The sequence below is a fragment of the Portunus trituberculatus genome, chromosome 11, assembly GCF_017591435.1.
Source record: "Portunus trituberculatus isolate SZX2019 chromosome 11, ASM1759143v1, whole genome shotgun sequence".
Taxonomy (NCBI): Eukaryota; Metazoa; Arthropoda; class Malacostraca; order Decapoda; family Portunidae; genus Portunus; species Portunus trituberculatus.
The window spans coordinates 1223593-1231693 of NC_059265.1; the positions used below are offsets into that span (position 1 = coordinate 1223593).

Sequence of the window (8101 nt, forward strand, 5' to 3'; positions counted from 1 at the left end):
TGTTGTAAAAAGCTCTTATTTTTCATTATTTTATTTGCTCACGTTTCTGCTTCTCGGTCTAACTCGCTGTAGAATGCCCTAAAAGATAGCTCAGACTCCCAGAAGTGTGATAAAATACTTGCCAAGTGAAAATGGCTTGACTTTACAGGACGTTTTAAGAGATTTATGGGTTAAAATGTTTTGTACTTTTAACGTACTTAATTTAGACCTTTTTTAAAAACCAGTTAAGCTGGAGATATTTTGATATTTTGAAAATTAGTTTAAGTATTTATCACGTCATAAAATAACAAGCATTTGGCCGTGGCTTCGTTTTTCTAAAAGTCATTTTGAAATCAAATGATTTACGTAATTTAGCCGAGTCCCCCGTTCCCGTTCTCTCGGATGACCACAGCCCACCCAGGTAGTGACTCACCATAGGCCCAGGGTTGGCGCCACTTTTCCAAATCCGCAGTTCGTCAATATTTTGCCTAATATCTAGTGATTTCTACGTGTTTTCGCGTGTTTCGAGGTTCAGGTGTGTAGATAATTGTAGCAGAAGGAGGAAGAAAGGAGAAATAAAGGAGGATAAGGAGGAAGAAAGGAGAAATGGAGGAGGAAGAGGAGCAGCAGCAAAGCTACAATACTTAAGTCACCCTCCATTTCCTGAATATTTTGTCTAATATCTAACATTTTGATGTGTTTCTAGGCTCAGACGTGTGGATGGAAGGAGGAGGAGGAAGAAGAAGGAGTAACAATGGAGAAGGATGAAGAAAAAATGAGAAATAAAGGTGGAATAGGAGAAGAAGCCAAGGTGTAATATTTAGGTAAGTGTCCCTTTTAATCCTAACGTTGTTTATAATGCATACTGTTGGTTTTGGGATAGATTTGGGGTATTTTAAGCTTGTTCATTAGTGTTGCAGACTGTTTGGAGTGTTATAAGTATGCTTTGGGGTTCATTTCGTTTGTTTTCAGTATATGTTAGATCTTTTAGGTATATTTTACGTATTTTGAGAGTGTTGATTGAGGTGTGTGTAAATATTAGCATGTTTTGAGTGTGGTTTGGGAGAACTTTGAGGGGTTGGTTGGTGTTCTGAGTGGGGTTTGTGTTTGTTATGAGTGTTATAAGTGGTGGGGGTGTTAGTGGTCTTTTGGGTGTGTGTGGGGTTATTTCAGTAAATATTGGGTGTTTCTAGTGAGTTTGGAGGTATTTTAACCTGTTCTGTGTTTTCTTAGTGTGTTTTGGGATGTTATTGAGTTTTTAAGAGGGTTTGGGTATGTGTGGTTTGTCGTGGGTGTGTGTAAGAGTGAATTGGGCCTATACAAGGATTTTTCAGTATGTTTTGAGGCCATCAACAGGCTAGCTCAGTGTCAGTGGGCCCTTATAACAAGTGTCCATTATTGATTACCCGCTTCGTTCCCAGGTGACGACAGGCAGAATGAGGTGGACGTGGCGGAGGCTGTGGGCGGTCAATTCACGGCGCAGGTTACCCACACCTTGCACCACGCTGACTGCCCGCCGCTGTTCACTAAAGTCGGGCAAGCCTGTGTCTCCGTGTTCTGCCCTGGATATAGGAGTAAAGGAAGTTGTGGTTTTGTTGTTGTTGTTCTTGTTTTCTGTTAAGATTTGTTTGCTCTCTCTCTCTCTCTCTCTCTCTCTCTCTCTCTCTCTCTCTCTCTCTCTCTCTCTCTCTCTCTCTCTCTCTCTCTCTCTCTCTCTCTCTCTCTCTCTCTCTCTCTCTCTCTCTCTCTCTTTTTCTTCTTCTTTTACTTCTTCTACTACTACTACTACTACTACTACTACTACTACTACTACTACTACCGTTCTTTGAGTGAGGATAGGTAGTGTCAGGTCACGACGCGTTACGTCAGCAGGTTCCCACGCCTGTCCCTTCTTGCATATATTCTGACCTGCTCTGTTTGGTGAGGTGACGTGGGGCAAGGCTTACCCACCAGTTGTATGGCTCTATCGGGGCGATGTGATGCAGCTGAACATTCATTTATCCTTCTACGCCACCCTCGTGCAACACTTCAACCACCACCGTCAGTGTGTGTGTGTGTGTGTGTGTGTGTGGTGTGTGTGTGGATGATATTGGTAACTTGGGTGTCTGTAATGTGTTTTGGGTGAGCTTTTTATATTTTGAGGTGTTGCAGGGTGTTTTGTGTTAGTTTTGAGTGATTTAAGTTGTTTGTGTGTGTGTCAGTTGTGTATGGTGTGTTTTGTGGTGTGGTGTCAGTATTGGTGCATACTGTGTGCTTGTAGTGAATTGTAAGTGCGTTTATTGGTACTATGAGGTTTTTCATGTTGGCAGTATCCAAGGGATTTGACAAAGCTAGGTTCAATGATTTCAAATTGTTGACCATTATAACAGGTTCGGCAGTGTTCCAAATTGATATGGACAGTAAACTGAACAATTGTTTTGGTATTTTGTAAGCACGATCGACAATTTGGAAGTGATCATTGAGTGGGTAGGTTTGTGTGTGGGTGGGGTTAATTCACAGTACATAAGCCGGAGAACATTAAGATGAAAATAATGACAAATATTTAATGTGATTCGCAATGTACATAGAGGTGGATGAAATTGAGCAACCTTGCTTATTGTAGGCAACATTAATGAGGACCTTTGACTGTCTGTGTGGGAGTGTAAATTTTGTTGTTTGTCGGTTACTTGTATTTCAAGGAAACACGGAGAGCTAAGATGAACAGCATTGTGGTAACTTACTGCTAGGGTTTCTCTCTTAAAACACCATCTAGTCAATCTAAATTTACCTTACGATAGTCTAAACCATGAATAATAGTGATGTTAAAATACAAAGCCAGCATTTCACCCACAGAGTGCAATAGTGGCAGAGCTGCAGACGACCCCACACGGAAGAGCAACAACAATCAGTCAGTCAGTCAGTCAGTCAGTCAGTTTCTCCCACAGTGCTGGCAGTGGTATTCCGAAGCAGCGCATGTGTGACGGCATCAATGATTGCTGCAGTAACGGAGAGGTGAGGAGAAGGCCTTGCTTTTGTCAGTATCTAACATAAGGCTTAACTCATGCCCTGAACTCCTTTGTTTCATATAAAAGTTGCAGATTTTCTTACATTGTATACACTACAATACAAAATCACAACTTGACACTACTGAAGCAAATGCCTTTCTTGTGGCAGGATGAGTTTGTGCAGCTGTGTGGCATTGAGGAGTGCCGGGAGAAGAATGTCGGGTGTGTGTGAGCCTGTTTACATCAACACTCGAGAGTCATACTACTGCCAGTGCCGGCCATGCAGGGTACAGACTCGTGTCAGAAAGTTCAAGTGTGAAGGTGAGGCCTCCTGAACTGTCAATGTCACTCTACGGTCTGTCTTCTTAAACTTGTCAGTCCTTCACCTCTTCATTTAGCAGCAGCCTAAAGAAGTTAGTGTGGTATTTTGTTATTGTTGGCATACATCAACATGCATTTTGTCTCACGAGTATTACTAAGATCAGTGATTTACGGATAGGTTGTTCTTTATGATTAAGTATAATTTAATCTTGCCATATGCATTTGTCATGAGTACTGATATAATTTTGTAGTTTTCCTCAACGTATTGTTGAATGTGTTCCTGGAATGCGTGTAAATCTATCCATAAGTTGTAATAAATCTGTGTTTCTGAGAGTGTAATTCTCCACCCTCAGACGTTGACGAGTGCGTGGAGTCGCCCAGATCCTCTCCTGTGGACCATCCCTCAGCAGTGTTCGATCCGCCCAGCAGCAGCAACGGTCAGGAGAAGGCGGTCATTGAAGTGTCAAGTCCCCAAGCTGGCACGGTGGTGGGTGTTGTGCTGGGCTCCCTTGGGGTTCTTTGCCTAGCTGTTGGGGTAAGTCAAATAGTTTTTCACTTCTTTATACTGTGGGGTCTTGCTCTGGCTGTGTTGTGGCTGTGCTGTGGCAAAGATGGCGTAATTAAGCAGTGGGTGAGATTCTTCCAAACTTTAAACAATTCTAAATTGTTCTTGACACACTGAGAATATTCCATTACTGTAAAGTTTGCCGACTTACTTTTTTTTCATCTCACCTGCAACATTTTCAGTGTACAGATGTTTGTCGGGATCCTGAAGATGCGTCGATGTGTTATCATCCATGCAAGCTTCCCCAACCCAGCCAGTGTACCACAAGACAACAGGCAGTGAGGAGGACGGGAGGAGGGAGCGAGCGGCTGCATGCACTATTGAACGGGACAGCATTACATTCTTCCCACAGTTGTATGACTACACTGAAGGAAGCGTAGAATAAAGTGTTGAGTGACCATGATGTGAGTATTGTGGTTTGTACATTACCCTTTTATCTCCTCGTGTCTCATTTTAAAAGGTTTTGTACTTTCTTGTTATTTTTTTTTCAGGACTTATTAATGTTGTCGCCATTTCAATGTTGTTGCATCTCTTGTTCCAGGAATCAGCACTACTAACGCCAAAGAAGTGAGGGAAGTGTTTGGAGTGAGCGTGCAAGACGTACAACAGACACCAGACTGCTACTGCCGGTGTAGCCAAAGGAACAAGAGGAGGCAGAGGAGGAAGAAGAAGTGGAACAAGAGAGTGATTCTTGGAGACGTACCAATGAAGTTCTGCAGGTTGGCCACAAATCTTCATTACTGGTGTAGTGTATTTCATTGATCATTTGTACATTGGGTGGATAAATTTGTAGATTTTGTAGACAGTTGTAGATGTGAAGTGGGTAAGGTTTTTTGCCATGCCTTATCTACACCAGCAGAAAACCGTGATATGTAGAAGTTGTGATAGAAGCATTGTGATAGGAATATACCGTGTACATATGCATAGAGAATTTAAAAGAGGAGAGTGTAGACCAAGAGAGGAAAGTAACCTCTTTTAGAGATTTCAGTGAAAGTTTTGCTGTAGCGTTAGACATATCAAAGGCTTTTGATAGAGTCTGGCATAAAGCTTTGATTTCCAAACTGCCCTCCTACGGCTTCTATACTTTTCTCTGCAACTTTATCTTAAGTTTCCTTTCTGACTGTTCTATTGCTGTTGTGGTAGACGGCCACTGTTCTTCTCCTAAATTTATTAATAATGGAGTTCCTCAGGGTTCTGTCTTGTCACCCTCTCTTTCTATTATTCATTAATTAACCAAACTTGTTGTCCTATCTACTCCTACGCTGATGATACCACCCTACATCTTTCCACGTCCTTTCAGAGACGACCAACCAGTCAGGAAGTCAACTGATCACGCAGGGACGCCAAAGAACGCCTGACTTCCGATCTTTCTAAGATTTCCGATTGGGGCAGAGAAAATCTAATAGTTTTCAATGCCTCAAAAACTCAATTCCTCCATCTATCAATTCGACACAACCTTTCAGACAGGTACAGGTCTTCTTCAGTGACACTCAACTGTCTCCCTCTTCCACAATGAATATCCTTGGTCTGTCCTTTATTCATAATCTTAACTGGAAACTTCACATCTCATCTCTTGCTAAAACAGCTTCTGAGGCATCTCCGCCAGTTTTTCTTGCCCTCAATTCCTTACTCTGTATAAGGGCCTTATCTGCACGTGTATGGAGAACTCTTCGCATGTTTGGGGGGGTTTCAGTTAAACAGTTTTACTAGATAGGGTGGAATTAAAAGCTTTTCGTCTCATCAACTCCCTCCTCTGACTAACTGTCTTCAGCCTCTTTTCACCGCCGAAATGTTGAATCTCCTTCTCTTTTATCGCTATTTTCATGCTAACTGTTCTACAGATCTTGCTATCTTCATGCCTCCCCTCGTCCTGCGGCCTCGCTGTACAAAGGTTTCTTCTTCTCATCCCTATCGTGTCCAACTTTCCAACGCAAGAGTTAACCAGTACTCTCAATCATTCATCCTTTTCATTGGTAAAATCTGGAACTCCCTACCTGCATCTGTATTTCCGAATTCCTGCGACTTGTCTTCTTTGAAGAGAGAGATATCGAGGCATTTGCTCCCTAGTTTTGGCTGACGCTTTTCCACTTTTTAGAGAGCCAGCACTCAAGTGGGCCTTTTTTTTTTTTTATCTTTTCTTTGTTTCTTGCCCTTGGCTGGCGCTCTTCCTACATGAAAAAAACCTCTCGGGACACAAGTCCTCTGCTCATCACTCATCATTCGTCGACGTGTTATCATTGTACCACACGGGCTGGGATTTTCATTGAAGGAAAACTCTCTTCCAAGTCAATTTTACATATATTTCAAATATAGTAAAGTACATTCGAACAAAAAACGATGAAAGTGACGCGGCACTCTGAACCAACAACAGAGAAACACGAGAGGCACCCTTAACACTCTCTCCCCACTTGAATACACCACTTAACTCCACATAATGACACCCTCGATTATATTACCACGAAACTCCGCTGCCCTGATCACATTACCCACCTGATCAGAGACCCTCGCTCACCGTGACGCGTCCACACCCCACCAATGTCCGAGTAGAGAGTGCCACTCCCTTCATCCGAGATCGCGTCCTTTCCAGCCCCCACTCAAATCTACTGCCCCGCGTGCCAATTCACACAATGTTAAATACCCTGCCTTCCTTACTCTATTCCTCCTTATACATGTTGTAGTACACTTCATGCTAACACTAATATTTCTACCATGCACAACATTCCAAAATCCCTACTCATAAAGTTCCTCCGCTCGTATTAATTATGGGTTTGGTACGGCAGTTTTCCTCCTTAGGCCTACAGAGCCACCCACGCAAACCCGATCCACCTTGGCTCTCCTTAACATACCATCCTTATCGTTATATTATCCACAATCTCTTCCCCAACCCTGTGTACTACAAGACAACAGGCATTGAGGAGGACGCCATTTCAATATTGTTCCATCTCTTGTTCCAGGATTCAGTACTACTAACGCCAAAGAAGTGAGGCAAGTTTTTGGAGTGAGCGTGCATGACATACAACAGACACCAGACTGCTACTACTGCCGGTGTTGCCAAAAGAACAACAGGATGAAAAAAGGAAGAGGAAGAAGAAAAGGGTGATTCTTGGAGACGTACCAATGAAGTTCTGAAGGTTGGCCACAGATCTTCATCACTGGTGTAGTGTATTTCATTGACCATTTGTAGATTGGGTGGATAAATTTGTTGAATTTGTAGACAGTTGTAGATATGTAGCGGGTAAGGTTTTTTGCAATGCCTTATGTACACCAGCAGAAAACAGTAATATTTAGAAGTTATGCATAGCATTTAGGTAAAGAAAACACAAACTTTAGCTATGAGATGGAGGGATGTTGGCTAGAGGCAGTAGAGGAGGAAAGGATTTAGGAGTAGTGATAGACAGGACTATGAAATTTTCAAAGCAATGTTTAGAAGCCGAGTGCATGGAGTCGCCCAGATCCTTTCCCTGTGGACCATCCCCTCAGCAGTGTTCGATCCGCCCACCAGCATCACCAACGGTCAGGAGAAGACGGTCATTGAAGTGTCAAGTCCCCAAGCTGGCATGGTGGTGGGTGTTGTGCTGGGTTCCCTCGGGGTTCTTTGCTTTGCTGTTGGGCTAAGTCAAGTAAGTAGTTTTTCACTCCTTTATGCTGTGGATGTGCTGTGGCTGTGCTGTGGCAAAGATGGCGTAATTAAGTAGTGGGTGGGATTGTAGCAAACTTTAAACACTTCCTAAATTGTTCTTGACACACTGACAATATTCGTTTAGTGTATAGTTAGCCGACTCACACTTCATACCTTTCCTTTCATCTCACCTGCAACATTTTCATTGTACAGATGTTTGTCGGGTTCCTGAAGATGCGTCGACGTGTTATCATCTGCGCAAGCTTCCCCAACCCAGCCAGTGTACCACAAGACAACAGGCAGTGAAGAGGACGGGAGGAGGGAGCGAGCGGCTGCATGCACTATTGAACAGGACAGCATTACATTCTTCCAGTTGTAGTGACTACACTGAAGCAAGCCCAGAATAAAGTGTTGAGTGACCATGATGTGAGTATTGTGGTTTGTACATTACCCTTTTATCTCCTCGTGTCTCATTTTAAAAGGTTTTGTACTTTCTTGTTTTTTTCAGGACTTTTAATGTTGTCGCCATTTCAATGTTGTTCATCTCTTGTTCCAGGAATCCTATTTCAATAAGTGAGGGAAGTGTTTAGGAGTGAGCGTGCAAGATACAACAGACACCAGACTGCTACTGCC

At 42.9% G+C, this 8101-nt stretch overlaps 1 long non-coding RNA gene across 1 annotated transcript; it reads left to right on the plus strand.

Moving 5' to 3' along the window:
• The first annotated feature begins 3759 nt into the window (after positions 1-3759).
• On the plus strand, positions 3760-4451 carry LOC123502331. The gene is made up of 3 exons (XR_006673948.1): positions 3760-3819; positions 4032-4253; positions 4391-4451. It is a non-coding gene; the product is annotated as an uncharacterized LOC123502331 (long non-coding RNA).
• The last annotated feature ends 3650 nt before the right edge of the window (positions 4452-8101 follow it).